At 39.0% G+C, this 13557-nt stretch overlaps 1 pseudogene; it reads right to left on the reverse strand.

The window, feature by feature from the left end:
- Nucleotides 1-9330: 9330 nt before the first annotated feature.
- Nucleotides 9331-9455, reverse strand: LOC149119794 (U4 spliceosomal RNA; annotated as a pseudogene).
- Between the last annotated feature and the right edge of the window lie 4102 nt (nt 9456-13557).

The following is a 13557-nucleotide window of genomic DNA, read 5'->3' on the forward strand; positions in this document are numbered from 1 at the left end:
TGGGCAATATGTTGAGAGGAAATGGGATCCCAGAGGAATATAACTTCTTCTAGTGGTAATACCCATTTTTCTGGATCTGAGATAGGTGGGGCTTCCTTTTATAATATGGATAATACATCTATTCTTGATACTTTTAATGATTCTTTTGCACAAGTTATTTTATACTTTTTCTATACTGGAACAGATTCTAAACACGAAATCTCTTCAGTAACAGATTAAGTACTTAAGAAATCATAATTTTTCTGTTTTTAGAGGCAACTTAAGCCAGTAAATTTAGTCTCAGTAACTGCTGATTTGTAAGGATTTATTGCTGAGTATCAAAATAGGTTTTTCTCCATCTTCAACAGCTTTAAAAATATGGTAGTGGGGCTGGTACTGTGGAACAGCAGGTTAAAGCCCTGGCTTGCAGTGCCGGCATCCCATATGGGTGCTGGTTTGAGGCTCGGCTGCTCCACTTCCAATCCAGCACTCTGCTATAGCCTGGGAAAGCAGAAGAGGTGGCCAAGTCCATGGGCCCCTGCATCTGCATGGGAGACCTGGAAGAAGCTCCTGGCTCCTGGCCTCAGATCAGCTCTGCTCTGGCCATTGCAGTCATCTGGGGAGTGAACCAGAAAATGGAAGACCTACCTCTGGCTCTATCACTCTCTGAAACTCTTTCAAAAAATAAAATAAATCTTTTAAATAAATAAATAAAATATGGTTGTTGTGCAATTTCATAGATGTTATAGGGGTATCAATTGTCATGTGCTTTGAAATTCTAACACAAAATGAGAATCATATTACTTAACATATCCAACAAAACATGTTAAAAATTAAAAATAACATAAAAATCCATCAACTGATGAATGGAAAATCACAAATATATCTTTTCAATGAAACATTATGTGGCCATAAAAAAGAATGAAGAAGTTATACATGCTACAACATGAATTTTTTAATGATTTTATTTATTTATTTGAGAGGCAGAGTTACAGAGAGAGGGAGAAACAGAGAGAAAGGTCTTCTATCCAGTAGTTTAAATGGCCACTATTGCAGGAGCTGGGCCAGTACAAAGCCAGGAACCAGGAGCTTCTTCTGGGTCTTCCATGCAGGTGCAAGGGCCCAAGTAATTGGATTGGGCTGTATTATACTGCTTTCCCAGGCCATTAGCAAAGAGCTAGATCAGAAGAGAAGCAGATGGGACAAAAGCCTGTACCCCTAATGGAATATCAGCACCGTAGGCAGAGGCTTAGCCCCCTGCACCACAGCACTGGCCCCCATGGATGTGTTTTGAAAGCATTATGCTAAATGAAAGAAGCTGTTCACAAAAAAAACATGTTGTATGATTCTACTTATATAAAATGTTTAGAATCAGCTAAGCAATAATATTTTGAATCATTGAGTTTCTTCCTTTTGTGGCTCATGTTCCCTCCAGCCCTGCTACCAATTCCTATATATTCCTCCCGGTTGAAAAAGTCTTCCTTTTCCCTCAGTATGTTATTTGTTTCTTATGTTATGCATCAGCAATTATTTGAATTTTATTTAAATTATTTTGACAGGAACCAATTTTAGTACATATCCTTAAATATATTTATGGGTGAATAAACATGATAGTTTTTCTTGTCCCTAGCTATAGATACAAAGCCAATTTGGGAAACATTTGGCTACATATCACTACTTTTTTTTCCCTAATAAGTCTATCACTTTACTGATCAACTTGTATGCCCTAGGGACATTTCCTGATGTAGTATCCACAGCAGGGTCCTTTTTAGTCATTCAGAGTTGCCTTCAAGCATGAGACCTGTTTGTCATTCCTGAGATGAATGTAACTGAAGTCTAGAAAATTTTAGAATATGACATTTTGTTTCATTATATCTCTTGGAGAGCATGTCAATAAAAGATAATTTATTTTGTTATATTATTTTTTAACTTTTATTTAATGAATATAAATTTCCAAAGTACAGAATATGGATTACAATGGCTTCCCCCCCATAACGTCCCTCCAACCCGCAACCCTCCCCTTATCCACTCCCTCTCCCCTTCCATTCACATCAAGATTCATTTTCGATTCTCTTTATATACAGAAGATCAGTTTAGCATACATTAAGTAAAGATTTCAACAGTTTGCTCCCACACAGAAACATAAAGTGAAAAATACTGTTTGAGTACTAGTTATAGCATTAAATCTCAATGTACAGCACACTAAGGACAAAGGTCCTACATGAGGAGTAAGTGCACAGTGACTCCTGTTGACTTAACAAATTGACACACTTGTTTATGGCATCAGTAATCACCCTAGGCTCTTGTCATGAGCTGCCAAGGCTATGGAAGCCCCCTGAGTTCACCAACTCTGATCATATTTAGACAAGGCCATGGTCAAAGTGGAAGTTCTCTCCTCTCTTCAGAGAAAGGTACCTCCTCCTTGATGACCCATTCTTTCCACTGGGATCTCATTCGTGGAGATCTTTCATTTAGTTTTTTTTTTTCCCACAGAGTGTCTTGGCTTTCCATGCCTGAAATACTCTCATGGGCATTTCAGCCGGATCTGCATGCCTTAAGGGCTGATTATGAGGCCAGAGTGCTGTTAGGACATTTGCCATTCTATGGGTCTGCTGTGTATCTCACTTCCCATGTTGGATCGTTCGCTCCCTTTTTGATTCTATCAGCTAGTATTTGCAGACACTATTCTTGTTTATGTGATCCCTTTGGTTCTTAGTCCTATCATTACGATCAATTGTGAACAGAAATTGATCACTTGGACTAGTGAGATGGCATTGGTACATGCCACCTCGATGGGATTGAATTTGAATCCCCTGGTATGTTTCTAGCTCCACCGTTTGGGGCAAGTCAGCTTGAGCATGTCCCGAATTGCACATCTCTTCCCTCTCTTATTCCCACTCTTATATTTAACAGCAATCACTTTTCTGTTAAGTTTCAGCACTTAAGAAGAATTGTGTATTGATTACAGTATTCAACCAAAAGTATTAAGTAGAACAAACAAAAAAATACTAAGAGGGATAACATATTAAGTTGTTCATCAACAGTCAGGGTGAGGGATGATCAAGTCACTGTTTCTCATAGTGTTCATTTCACTTTAACAGGTTTCCTTTTTGGTGCTCAGTTAGTTGTCACCGATCAGGGAGAACAAGTGGTATTTGTCCCTTTGGGATTGGCTTATTTCACTCAGCATAATGTTTTCCAAATTTCTAACAGTGATCACTTTTCAGTTAAAATTTAAACACCTAAGAATAATTGTGTGTTAATTACAGAGTTCAACCAATGGTACTAGAACAAAAAAAATACTAAAATGGATAAAGTATTACATTGTACATCAACCGTCAGGGCAAGAGCTGATCAAGTCACTGTTTCTCACAGTGTCCATTTCACTTCAACAAGTTTCCCCTTTGGTGCTCAGTTAGTTGTCCCCAATCAAGGAGAACATATGATATTTTTCCCTTTGGGACTGGCTTAATTCACTCAGCATGATGTTTTCCAAATTCCTCCATCTTGTTGCAAATGACTGTGTTTCGTTGTTTTTGACTGCTGTATAGTATTCAATAGAGTACCTGTCCCATAATTTCTTTATCCAGTCTACTGTTGATGCACATTTGGGTTGGTTCCAGGTCTTAGCTATTGTGAATTGAGCTGCAATAAACATTAATGTGCAGACTGCTTTTTTGTTTGCCAATTTCATTTCCTTTGGGTAAATTCCAAGGAGTTGGATGGCTGGGTTTAATCCACTCAACATGGATTAAAGACTTAAATCTATGACCTGACACCATCAAATTATTAGACAGCATTGGAAAAACCCTGCAAGATATAGGTACCGGCAATGACTTCTTGGAAAATACCCCAGAAGCACAGGCAGTCAAAGCCAAAATTAACATTTGGGATTGCATCAAATTGAGAAGTCTCTGTACTGCAAAAGAAACAGTCAGGAGAGTGAAGAGACAACCGACAGAATGGGAAAATATATTTGCAAACTATGCAACTGATAAAGGGTTGATAACCAGAATCTACAAAGAAATCAAGAAACTCCACAACATCAAAACAAACAACCCACTTAAGAGATGGGCCAAGGACCTCAATAGACATTTTTCAAAAGGGGAAATCCAAATGGCCAACAGACACATGAAAAAATGTTCAAGATCACTAGCAATCAGGGAAATGCAAATCAAAACCACAATGAAGTTCCACCTCACCCCAGTTAGAATGGCTCACATTTAGAAATCTACCAACAATAGATGCTGGCGAGGATGTAGGGAAAAAGGGACACTAACCCACTGTTGGTGGGAATGCAAACTGGTGAAGCCACTATGGAAGTCAGTCTGGAGATTCCTCAGAAACCTGAAGATAACCCTACCATTCAACCCAGCCATCCCACTCCTTGGAATTTACCCAAAGGAAATGAAATTGGCAAACAAAAAAGCAGTCTGCACATTAATGTTTATTTTGTTATATTATTAAAAGTTAAATCTTAAACTTCCTAAGAAGTTAAAGTATTTTTTTTTGACAGGCAGAGATAGACAGTGAGAGAGAGAGACAGAGAGAAAAGTCTTCCTTTTCCGTTGGTTCACCCCCCAAATGGCCACTACAGCTGGCACGCTGCACTTTTCTGAAGCCAGGTGCCAGGTGCTTCCCCCTGGTCTCCCATGCAGGTGCCGGGTCCAAGCATTTGGGCCATCCTCCACTGCTTTCCCAGGCCACAGGAGAGAGCTGGACTGGAAGAGGGGTAACCAGGACAGAACCAGCACCCCAACCGGAACTAGAACCCGGAGTGCTGGTGCCACAGGCGGAGGATTAGCCTAGTGAGCTGCGGCACCAGCCAAGAAGTTAAACTTTAATATAATGATAATAGTTGTGGATGGTTAGATTTATATAATGTTTCCCTTGAACCTGAAAAATCTTCCTTTTTCTTTTGTTTTTGAAATTGAAATCGTCGCTACCAGAAGGAAAGGAAGTGTTAATTTCTGTGGCTTAGGAGCTAAATATTACCCTCTGTCTCCCTCTCTCTCTCTTGTTTTTTTGTAATAATAATTTTCTTAAATCATTCAAATCTTGGAAAAGAGATGAATTAGTGTTTAAACTTGATTCATTTTTATCTTTGGTAAATGGAATAGTGGCAAACAGAATTGCTTCTTTTGAATAGCTATGAAAGGTCAGAAGTGAAGACTTCCTATTTATTTAACTGTCATATTGATAAGAAAACTGTAAGGATTTCTTTTAGTACAGTGTAATGTGAAAGTTCATACAGGTAGAAATAATTTCCATCCAAACTTAAAACTCATAGGTAACTTTTTAAAAAGATTGAATTACAGTTGTCATTTCTGTGATTTCAACAGAGAAAGCAGTAGGGAGAATACCTCACTGAATGTTCTCCCTCATTCCTGAATAATTACTACATTCTTTGATAATGACCTTGTCAGGTGACACTTTACTGGGAAGGCCAAAAGCATGTAATTTTTGAAGGGCTTGAATTCATGCATAGTAATTTCACCTTTTTTTTTAAAAAAGTAGCATTTTGACTAAGTGAATCCTTTAAGTTTTCGTGGTACTCTAATATTGGCTCAAGTGAGTATTTGCCCTTGATATATTGATTGAAAAACAACAAAATCATGTTGAGCTTTGATGTTTGGGGAAACTTTAAATTTATTGGTTCATGGCATTTTTGTGTGTTAAAATATATTTTAATCTCTAAAAAGAAAGATGGAGACTAATCAAAGCAGTGCCTATTTGACTATTATATAAGTTAATAAATTAATATTTTGTTCTGATTGCTACAGAATTTTTGATAATAATAATGTTACACTGTAGATAAAATTCATTACCAGACCCATCACCTTTCTTAGCAGTTACACCATGAACTTAGTATTTTTTAAAGAGCTTTTGTTTTATTCGAAAGGCAGTTACAGAGGGATAGACAGAGACAGAGACTTCCTTCCACTGGTACACTCCCCAAATGCAACAGCCAGAGCTGAGGCATACTGAAGCCAGGAGCTAGGAACTTCATCCCTGTCTCTCACATGTGCACAGGGGCCCAAACATTTGGACCATCCTCCACTGCCTTCCCAGGCATTAGCAGAGAGCTGGATCAGAAGTGGAGCAGCCAGGGGCCAGCACTGTGGCATAGCAGGTAAAGTCGCCACTTGCAGTGCCAGCATCCCAGATGGGCTCTGGTTTGAGTCCCAGCTGCTCCACTTCCAATCTGGCTCTCTTCTATGGCCTGGGAAAGCAGTAGAAGATGGCCCAAGTCCTTGTGCCCCTGCACTCACATGGGAGACCCAGAAGAAGCTCCTGGCTCCTGGCTTCAGATCCATGCAGCTCCAGCCTTTGCAGCCATGTGGGGAGTGAACCAGCAGATGGAAGATCTCTCTCTCTGCCTTTGCCTCTGCCTCTCTGTATCTCTGACTTTCAAATAAACAAATAAAATCTTTGAAAAATTGCCAGCACCGTGGCTCACTAGGCTAATCCTCCTCCTGTGGTGCCGGCACCCCAGGTTCTAGTCCCGGTTGGGGCAACGGATTCTGTCCTGGTTGCTCCTCTTCCAGTCCAGCTCTCTGCTGAGGCCTGGGAAGGCAGTGGAGGATGGCCCAAGTGCCTGGGCCCTCCTCCCACATGGGAGACCAGGAGGAAGCACTTGGCTCCTGGCTTCAGATCAGTGCAGCATGCTGGCCATAGCGGCCATTTGGGGGGTGAACCAACGGAAAAGGTAGACCTTTCTCTCTGTCTCTCTCACTAAGTCTGCTGTCAAAAAAAAAAATCTTTGAAAAAAAATGGATCAGCCAAACTCAAACTGGCACCCATGTGGTATGATGGCACAGTAGGCAGAGGCTTAACCTACTATACCATAGCCCCAGCCCCTTAAGTTAGTGTTTTTTATTCCTAAGAAATTATTATATGGTTATTCATCTGAAAGTGGTATATGTTGTGTATCATATTTTTGAATTCTAAATACTATGACAGTATGTCTATAATTTCTATTTTTTCAATTATTAGAATATATAATGAACACTTTTGCCTGTTTCATTGTGCTCATATTTAAGACTCCTACCTTTTTATGTAGGTAAAAATGGAATTCTTGGGTCTATGTATGTATTTAAATATATTAGATATTCCAAATTGTTCTTCAAAGCATTTGAAGCTATTTACATCCCCATCCTAAGTTTTTAAAATTTTATTAGATCTAGTTTATATACTGTAATTAGATATCACCTGTATATATATAATTCAGTAGACTGTAGTATATTTGTAGAATTCTACAACTACTACCAAAATCTAATTTTAGAACATTTTCATTCCATCACCCCAAATAAACCTTGTATCCACTGGTGGGTCATTTTCTGTTACAGCCCCGCCTCATTCAGTTTGCTTATGCTTATAGAGTACATAAAAAGTACACTGGTGTACTTTTTATCTCCATAGATTTCCTTCTCCTAACATTTGTATGTATTATAGACAACATGCTGTACTTTGTCTCTTGAAACTGGCTGCTTTCATTTACCACAATATTTCTGATGTCCGTTCATATTGTTGCATGTACCTGTGTTTCATTATTTTCTTTTGTGGAATAGTACTACCACATTTCATTTATTCGTTATCATTTGATGATTATTTGGGTTATTTCTGCTTCCTGGTGAGAGTGAATAATCATACTATGAATATAGATGGATAAGATTTTTATGGATATATTTTTATTTCTCTTGGGTATATGTCTGGGAGTAGAATTGATCTGGATGATCAAGACAACTATATTTAACATTTTGAGGAAGTGGCAAAAATACCTACACTATCTTATAATCACCCCAGCAATATCTGAAATTTTCAGTTTCTGCGTACCTTCTAATATCCGTTATTGTATCTTTATTATACATCCTTGTATACATGAAGTGGTATCTTGGAGTTTTGGTTTCCATCTTCTTAATAACTAATGACTAATGAACATCTCTCCCTATATTTGTGGCATTTCTGTATCTTTTTTAGAGAAAATTCTGTTCAGATCTTTTTTTTTTATCTTTTATTTAATGAATATAAATTTCCAAAGTACGACTCATGGGTTACAATGGCTTCCCCCCCATACCGTCCCTCCCACCCACAACCCTCCCCTTTCCCACTCCCTCTCCCCTTCCATTCACATCAAGATTCATTTTCGATTATCTTAATATACAGAAGATCAGCTTAGTATACCTTAAGTAAGGATTTCAACAGTTTACTGCATGCATTAAGGGCTGATTCTGAGGCCAGAGTGCTATTTAGGACATCTGCCATTCTATGAGTCTGCTGTGTATCCCACTTCCCATGATGGATCGTTCTCTCCCTTTTTGATTCTATCAGCTAGTATTAGCAGACACTAGTCTTGTTTGTGTGATCCCTTTGACTTTCAAGTTCTCTCTCACCACACAGAGATTGGAAAGCTGATGCCCCAGGGTTCAAAGAAGCTGCAGGTGGGGAGTGCACACCACCCCGTGGTCCTGACAGCCAGCCCACTGCATACTGGAGTCCTAGCGTCCTCCTGAGGGCTCCTGCAGTGTGGGAAACACAAACAGTAGCACTGGCTGAGCCTCCTGGAGCCCCTCTCAGGAGATATACCTTGTTCGATGACCGTACTTTGTGCAGTTCTTCTTGTCAGTACATACACTTTAGAAATTGATTACAGCAGAAAACACATATGAACATGTATTTTTAAAAAACTTGTCCTTTAGGAAAATTTTAGACCTATAGAGCTAAAGAAAAAAAAAAGGTACAAATATGAACTTTTGAATAAACATCTAGCTTTCATGAATGCATGGTGTTATAAACCACACTAAATATATCACTGAGAACCAGAAGTAAATTGGACTGTCTTATTTTGTGATTTGAAATCTAACATCCTTTACTTTTCCTGCACAGAAGGTAAATTATGTTGTGATATGAAACTCAGTCTAAGTTTAGACACACAGGGGCAAGTTGCTTGCTCTAATGAAAACAAATCTGTTAGATCACTTACCCCAGATATTCCACTACCTTTAAAATAATATATCTATCATAGTGCATCATGAAGAAAATATATTTATGCCTAAAAATTTAAGTACAACTATTACAAACTGTTCAACAAAACTTAAAATTGTATGTTTTAAATATTGTGAAATCGAACATTTTTCTTTGCTTCCCAATAAAAGCATGTCACAGTTTAATGTCTTGAGAATAAGAAGTGAGAGTTTATAAAGTGAAATACATTTTAAGGAGAGAATTTATAATGTTTATTTTTGACCATTTATAAAATGTTCATTTTGAAATGCATTTTTTACTTCATTTGCATTTTAAAATTGTAACATTATCTATATATAAGTATTTTCATTCATCCTTACTGGTTATTGAAACCTACCACCTACCAGAATTAATTGCTTCCAACCATTTACAATTTGTTTCTTGACTTCAATTAACAATAATTGCACCTCGGATAAACCTCATTGGCTACAACGCTGCCACTGTGCAAAGCTGTCTCTTCACTTCAAAGAAAAATAATTTATATATCTCTTGAGAAAACAAGTAAAAATAATTTGGCATCGTTTTACAAAATTGAAGTCCACAGAACTCTAAAACCACTGCAGGAATATTCTATGAACATGTACTCATACATATTATTCTTACAATAGATTCATACCCATGTCATATGAGAGGAATTCCTTGCTCAAATTCAAAATTTTCACATTCTTCTCAGTATTTAATATGGTGACTAGTTGGCACAAGAAATTCTCTTTTTTAATATTTATTTGTTTGAAAGTCAAAGTTACAGAGAGGCAGAGGCAGAAGTGGTCAGAGAGAGGTCTTCTTTATGCTGGTTCACTCCCCAAATGGCTGCAACAGTGGGAGCTGCACTGATCTGAAGCCAGGATCCAGGAGCTTCTTCCAGGTCTCCCATGTGGGTGCACGGGCCCAAGGACTTGGGCCATTTTCTACTGCTTTCCCAGGCCATAGCAGATAGTTGGATTGGAAGGGGAGCAGCCAGGTCTCAAACCACCACCCACCCATGTGGGATGCCAGCACTGCAGGCAACAGCTTTACCTGCTGTGCCACAATGCTGGCCCCACACAAGTGATTCTCTACAGTTAAAAGAAGAAATTTGGGTATGATCACTTTTCTAGCCTTCTTGTTTTTTGGGAGGCAGAGTGTTTGAATTTAGACTGACAAGGATTCAGCCCACTCCACAAAGAAAAATGCCTAAATATTAGAGCATTGCTCCTGACCCCTCCTCAGTTGTTCCTCTATATGGGATTTCTTAATGTCTTACATGATTGGAGATATGGGAAGGAGTAATTGAGCTACCACACCACATTTTGTTGTACTTAGGATGTTTTTAGGATGCCTACAAATGAACATGAGTTCTTGTCTGCCCTCATTTATACTGTAAATTTAGAACATAATCTGTGCACTGCAAGTGACTAGGTAAGGATGCAAGGTACTGGGGCAACAGAAGGGAGTCTTTTTTGCTAAGCACCAAGACTAATAACTCTGTGGGCTATAAAGCTCACATTTCCTTCCATGTCTAGCTTTAAATCATTCAGAATTCAGAGAAAGTAGGAATGTAAGTTATGAACACTCTTCACTGCCACAAATTTTATGATACTCATGAGTTTATATTCAGGAATGACTTAAAATTTAAACAAAAATACCATAGTGAATTTTGAGGGATTCATAAGTATCTATATTTGTAATTAAAATTCACATCTATAATTATATCTACTTTCACATGATTTGACAGGAATTATTATCTGGGATGGGTATTTAACAATGCCTTTTATAATTTTAATATTGTATCAAAAAATAATCCTTGAAACACTTGGGAAGTTGATGCTATAAACATGTTTACCCAAAAATTAAATATCTTGGAAAAAATTTAACTAAAGATGTGAAAGATCTCCAGAATGGAAATTATAAAACATTAAAGAAAAAAAACAGAAGAACACACAAGAAAATGGAAAAATCTTCTATGTTTGTGGTTTGGAAGAATTAATATCATAAAAATGTTCAAACTAGCCAAAGAAATTTATAGATTCAATGAAATCCCAGTAAAAATACCAAGGACATTATTCTCAGATTTGTATGGAAACACTAGAGACCCCAAATATCTAAAGCAACTTTAAACAAGGAAAATAAAGTCAGAATCATCACAATACTAGATTTCAAGAATTACTACAGGGCCAGGGCAGTTATAAACAAAACAGCCTAGAAGTGGCACAAAAATAGACATGTACACCAAAGAAACACAATATAAACCACAGAAGATAATCCATGCATCCACAATCAACCAATGAACTAAAAATCAATCTCTGAAGAAAGGACTATCTCTTTAACAAATGGTGCTGGAGAAATTGGACCTCTACATTCAGAAGTATGAAATAAGACTTGTATTAACACCCTATACAAAATAAACTCACAATTGATCAAGGATCTACATCTATGACCTGATATTATCAAATTACTAGAGGAAACCATTGGGGAAACTCTGCAAGACATTGACATAGGCAAAGATGTCTTGGAAAAGACCCCAGAAGCACAGGGAATGAAAGAAGAAAGAGCCAAAAGCAAAGAAGCTTCTGTGTTGCAAAGAAAACATTCAGCAGCAAAGTGAACGTACAGAACGGAAGAATATAGTTGTACTCTATATAATTGATAAAGGGTTAATATCCAATATCTATAAAGACCTGAAGGGACTCAACTACAATAAAACTTATTGTGGCATAGCATGTTAAGCTTCTGACTGCAGTGCCAGCATCCCATATGGGCACTGGTTTGAATCCCAACTGCTCCACTTCTGATCCAGCTCCCTGACTGTGTGTCTGAGAAGGCAGCAGAGGATGGCCCAGGTGCTTGGACTCCTGCACCTAGAGGGAGTTCCTGACTCCTGGCTTTGGACAGGCTCATCTCTGACTGCTGTGTTCATTCAGGCAGTGAACCAGCAGATGGGGACTTCTCTCTGTCCATCTCTCTCTCTAACTCTGCCTTTCAAATAATTACATACATACATACATACATACATCTTTTTAAAAAAGAGATAGGGGGAGACAGAGAGAAAGAGAGAGCACTTTCACTTTCCAGGTCACTCCCCAAATGTCTGCAATGGCCAGGGCTAGGTTATACTCAATCCAGGAACCAAGAGATTTATCCAGGTCTCCCCCATGGATCGCAAGGTCCCAGGTTATCTGCCACTGCTTTCCCAGGTACATTTCTAGGGAGCTGATTGGAAGTGGAGCAGCCAGGACTTGAACCAGCATCACAGGTTGTAGCTTATCCCAGCATCACAGGTTGTGGCTTATCCCACTATGCTACATGCCAGCTCCTGTCCTGTCAAAGTTCTAAATTTCTATCAAAAACCACCATGACTGTGCACAGACTCCCCCACTGTGTGGTTGTGGTCCTCTTCTGGTCAGCATTTCAGATAATTTTCTGCAAGAGCATTGATCATTATCTTTAAATAAGTTTAAGTTACCAATGTGCTCTAAGGCCATGAACTTCAGACTAGCTCTCTATAAGGAAGTTGTATAATATCAATTACAGGAACAGGCATTTGAGCACAAAATGTTCAGAGCAATTTGGTGGTTCCCCACTGCTTCTATTGGATCTCAGACTGAATCACTCAAATGTGGTGTTCAGAATTTTAATGTTAGCATTTTGAAAGTGCAGTATTGGGGCCAGCACTGTGGCACAGTGGGTTAAAGCCATGGCCTGCAGTATTGGCATCTCATATGGGTGATAGTTCAAGTCCTGGCTGCCCAATTCCAATACAGCACCCTGCTAATTCACCGAGAAAGGCAATGGAGGATGGCCCAAATGTTTTGGTCACTGCACTGATGTGGGGGACCCAGAAGAAGCTCCTGGCTCTTTGTTTCAGCTTTACTCAGCCCCCAGTTATTGCAGCCATTTGGGAACTGAACCAGCAGATGGAAGATTTCTCTCTCTGTCTCTCATTCTCTCTAACTCTGTTTTTCAAATAAATAAATAAATAAATATTAAAAAGTGCAATATCTTAACTGTTGGTGATTATAGATGGAGACAGGGAGAAACATACAAAATTAGTATATGAACTATTGCAAGAAATTTCTTTATATCAAAATGAACAGTTGAAATCCAAATGTTAAAAATATCCCATTTGCAATGCCCCTAAAAATAAGTATTAATCTGGGGCCAGCATTGTGGTGTGGCCGGTAAAGCTGTCACCTGTGGTGCTGGCATCTCATACAGGTTCCAGTTTGAGTCCTGGCTGCTCTACTTTTTTTTTTTTTTTTGAGAGGCAGAGTGGACAGTGAGAGAGAGACAGAAAGAAAGGTCTTCCTTTTTCCGTTGGTTCACCCTCCAATGGCTGCCGTGGCCGGCGCACTGAGGTTGGTGCACCGTGCTGATCTGAAGCCAGGAGCCAGGTGCTTCTCCTGGTCTCTCATGGGGTGGAGGGCCCAAGCACTTGGGCCATCCTCCACTGCACTCCCAGGCCACAGCAGTGAGCTGGCCTGGAAGAAGGGCAACCGGGACAGAATCCAGTGCCCCAACCGGGACTGGAACCTGGTGTGCCGGCGCCGCAAGGTGGAGGATTAGCCTATTGAGCTG

Source organism: Oryctolagus cuniculus, chromosome 21 (assembly GCF_051225735.1).
Source record: "Oryctolagus cuniculus isolate XC-2025 breed Fujian yellow rabbit chromosome 21, ASM5122573v1, whole genome shotgun sequence".
Taxonomy (NCBI): Eukaryota; Metazoa; Chordata; class Mammalia; order Lagomorpha; family Leporidae; genus Oryctolagus; species Oryctolagus cuniculus.